Source organism: Bison bison, unplaced genomic scaffold (genome assembly GCF_000754665.1).
Source record: "Bison bison bison isolate TAMUID 2011002044 unplaced genomic scaffold, Bison_UMD1.0 scf7180017864136, whole genome shotgun sequence".
Lineage (NCBI taxonomy): Eukaryota > Metazoa > Chordata > Mammalia > Artiodactyla > Bovidae > Bison > Bison bison.
Window position 1 is genome coordinate 1,192,948 of NW_011494708.1, and position 4,513 is coordinate 1,197,460.

The window sequence follows — 4,513 nt, forward strand, 5'->3', positions numbered from 1 at the left end:
GGTTTTTTCAAATGAGTCAGCTCTTTGCATCAGGTGGCCAAAGTATTGGAGTTTCAGCTTCAACATCATTCCTTCCAATGAACACTCAGGACTGATCTTCAGAATGGACTGGTTGGATCCCCTTGCAGTCCAAGGGACTCTCAAGAATCTTCTCCAACACCACAGTTCAAAAGCATCAATTCTTTGGTGTTCAGCTTCATAGTCAAACTCTCACATCCATACATGACCACTGGAAAAACCATAACCTTGACTTAGACAGACCTTTGTTGGCAAAGTAATGTCTCTGCTTTTTAATATGCTATCTAGGTTGGTCATAACCTTCCTTGCAATGAGTAATCATCTTTTAATTTCATGGCTGCAATCACCATCTGCAGTGATTATAGAGCCAAAAAAAAAAAAAATAAAGTCAGCCACTGTTTCCTCATCTATTTGCCATGAAGTGATGGGACTGGATGCCATGATCCTCGTTTTCTGAATGTTGAGCTTTAAGCCAACTTTTTCACTCTCCTCTTTCACTTTCAACAAGAGGCTCTTTATTTCTTCACTTTCTGCCATTAGGATGGTGTCATCTGCAAATCTGAGGTTATTGATATTTCTCCCGGCAATCTTGATTCCAGCTTGTGCTTCCTCCAGCCCAACATTTCTCATGATGTACTCTGCATACAAGTTAAATAAGCAGGGTGACAATATACAGCCTTGACGGACTCCTTTTCCTATTTGGAACCAGTCTGTTGTTCCATGTCCAGTTCTAACTGTTGCTTCCTGACCTGCATATAGGTTTCTCAAAAGGCAAGTCAAGTGGTCTGGTATGCCCATCTCTTTCAGAATTTTCCAGTTTGTTGTGATCCACACAGGCAAAGGCTTTGGCATAGTCAATAAAGCAGAAATAGATGTTTTTCTGGAACTCTCTTGCTTTTTTGATGATCCAGCGGATGTTGGCAATTTGATCTCTGGTTCCTCTGCCTTTTCTAAAACCAGCTTGAACTTCTGGAAGTTCATGGTTCACGTATTACTGAAGACTGGCTTGGAGAATTTTGAGCATTACTTTGCTAACGTGTGAGATGAGTGCAATTGTGCAGTAGTTTGAGCATTCTTTGGTATTGCCTTTCTTTGGGATTGGAATGAAAACTGACCTTTTCCAGTCCCGTGGCCACTGCTGAGTTTTCCAAACTTGTTGGCATATTGAGTGCAGCACTTTCACAGCATCATATTTTAGGATTTGAAATAGTTCAACTGGAATTCCATCACTTCCACTAGCTTTGTTTGTTGTGATGCTTCCTAAGGCCCACTTGACTTCACATTCCAGGATATCTGGCTCTGAGTGAGTGATCACACTAACATGATTATCTGGGTTGTGAAGATCTTTTTGTACAGTTCTTCTGTGTATTCTTGCCACCTCTTCTTAATATCTTTTGCTTCTGTTAGGTCCATACAATTGCTGTCCTTTAATGAGCCTAGCTTTGCATGAAACGTTCCCTTGGTATTTCTAATTTTCTTGAAGAGATCTCTAGTCTTTCCCACTCTCTTATTTTCCTCTATTTCTTTGCACTGATCACTGAGCAAGGCTCTCTTATCTCTCCTTTCTATTCTTTAGAACTCTGCATTCAGATGCTTATATCTTTCCTTTTCTCCTTTGCTTCCAACTTCTCTTCTTTTCACAGCTATTTGTAAGGCTTCCTCAGAGAGCCATTTTGCTTTTTTGCATTTTCTTTTTTTGGGGATGGTCTTGCTTCTTGTCTTCTGTACAATGTCATGAACCTCCGTCCATGGTCTATCAGGCACTCTATCAGATCTAGTCCCTTAAATCTATTTCTCACTTCCCCTATAATCATAAGGAATTTGATTTAGGTCATACCTGAATGGTCTAGTGGTTTTCTCCACTTTCTTTACCATTGGTTTTGAGAAATTTGACTATGTTTTGTTTTGGTGTTGTCTTACTTAAGTTTTTATTTTATTTTCTAACTTGGAGTTTGTTGAGCTTCAATAGTGTTCTTTATGTTTATTTTTAAATTGGAAAATTTGAAAAATCATTATTACCACAAATGATTCTGTGCCTCACTCTCTCTTTCAGGGATTCAAATCGTAGTCCTTTCAAATGCGAGCATATTCAGCTGATTTTATGTTTATGGTTTTTTTTTTTCTTTGTATTCCTTTCAATAATTGTTACTGGTACATCTTTAAGTTTACTACTAATGTTTCTTTGCAGGGTTTAATTTTCCATTGATTACATAATGTGTGTTTTTATTCTCACACTTTATACTTTCATCTCTAGATTGTGATTTTGATCTTTTAAAAATAGGCATTCTGTATTTCTACATATTATGTTCAATTCTTTAGCTTTATGAACATATGCATTACAGTTATAATACTTGTTTTATTATCCTTGTCTACTAATTCTGACATCTGTGTCACTTTTGTGTCAGTTTCAAATGATTGAATTTTCTCATTATCACAAGTCATGTTTATCTGATTCTTTGCATGCCTTCTAATTTTTGATTGTGGCCACACATTATGGATTTTATTTTAATGGGTGTTGGATTTTTATGTGTTTATTTCTATAAGTATTTTTGAGCTCTGTTCTAGGATACAATTTGTATTCTACATTGGAAGCAATGTAATCCCTTCAAGTGTTCATTTTGGGGTCTTTTTTGGTTGGGTTTTGCTTGCTTGTTTTTAGGCAGGACAGAGCAGCATTTGATCTAGGAATAATTATGACAAACCTAGACAGTGTGTTAAAAAACAGAGACATTACTTTATCAACAAAGGTACATATAGTCAAAGCTATGGTTTTTCCAACAGCCATGTATGGATGTGAGTGTTGGACCATAAAGGAGGCTGAGCACCAAAGAGCTGAAGCTTTTGAACTGTGGTGTTGGAGACTTTTGAGAATCCTTTGGACTGCAAGGAAATCAAACCAGTCCATCCTAAAGGAAATCAACCCTGAATATTCATTGGAAGGACTAATGCTGAAGCTGAAGTTCCAATACTTTGACCACCTGATGGGAAAAGCCAACTCATTGGAAAAGAGGCTAATGCAGGGAAAGATTGAAGGCAGGAGGAGAAGGAGATAAAAAGGATGAGATGGTTGGATGGAATCAGCAACTCAATGGACAAGAGTTTGAGCAAACTCCAGGAGTTGGTGAAGGACAGGAAAACCTGGTGTGCTGCAGTCCATGGGGTCACAAAGAGTCGGACACAACTGAGTGACTCAACAACAATAAGGAACTATTCCCTACTTCTAAGACAGACCCTTCTGAGTATTCCACCCAGGGCTTTGTGAATTGTTTTTTGTTTTGTTTTTCCTTCTCTTTTACCACTTTAAGATTCTCTCTTAATACTGGAGGACCTCATGGATCTTCTTCTTTTGTATTATTCACCTTTATGCTGTTATCATTTGTTTCCATCCATATGCTGTGCTGTGCTTAGTCACTCAGTCATGTCAGATTCTTTGAAACCCCATGGACTGTAGCTCAAACAGGCTCCTCTGTCCATGGGGATTCTCCAGGCAAGAACACTGGAGGGGGTTGCCATGCCCTCCTCCAAGGGATCTTCCCAACCCAGGGAATGAACCCAAGTCTTCTTCATTGCTGGCAGATTTTTTTCCAAATTTGTATCTCTAACTTGTATATCTTTTCTAAAATACATATTTGATATATTCAATATATTGTTTAAAATGGTACTTTAAGCATAATAATTAAGACAATATATTCAAATCTGAATCATGATCCTCTTTTTTCTTTTCAGAAATCTGCTCTTCTTGAAATCTTTCTCATCTCAATTAATGGTAACACCATCCTTCCAGTTTCTTACGCTCAGAACCATGGAGAAATCCTTGAATCAGTTTTTGTTATACCCTCTACTGCTTTAACAAATCTGATTTTGTTTTCAAACTATATCCAAAAACTATTTTTCTCCACTTCCTTTGCAATCAATATTATCTCATACCCTTGATATTATCTACTTAAAGACTCATTGTTATCTGTATATAATGTAAGACTACTTCCTTAAACAGAAATATTACAAATGAATTAATTTTAATAGGAAGCATGTATCACAATGAAATCCACAAATAAATTTAAAAGTATAGAGCACCCACAAGAGCTATATATCTTAAGATTCAGAGACTTGACAAATTATTTCCTCAAACAATTTGAATAAGCATTTTATTTTGAAATCATTTTAGATTTACAAGAAATTTGTAAAGATTGTTTGAATTATACATTTACACTACTTACCCACTTTTAGTTTCTCCTAATATCATTTTCAGGAAAGGCAATGGCACCCCACTCCAGTACTGTTGCCTGGAAAATCCCATGGACAGAGGAGCCTGGTGGGCTGCAGTCCATCGCGAAGAGTCGGACACGACTGAGCTACTTCACTTTCACTTTTCACTTTCATGCTTTGGAGAAGGAAATGGCAACCCACTCCAATGTTCTTGCCTGGAAAATCCCAGGGATGGCGGAGCCTGGTGGGCTGCCGTCTCTGGGGTCGCACAGAGTCGGACACGACTGAA

At 37.7% G+C, this 4,513-nt stretch overlaps 1 long non-coding RNA gene across 1 annotated transcript in view; it reads left to right on the forward strand.

Moving 5' to 3' along the window:
• Positions 1-4,306, forward strand: part of LOC104988555 — a 66,211-nt gene extending 61,905 nt beyond the window's left edge. Inside the window, exons 3-4 of the long non-coding RNA XR_825248.1 lie at positions 3,745-3,784; positions 4,268-4,306. This is a non-coding gene — a long non-coding RNA (uncharacterized LOC104988555). The remainder of the gene's footprint in view (positions 1-3,744; positions 3,785-4,267) is intronic.
• Positions 4,307-4,513: the final 207 nt, after the last annotated feature.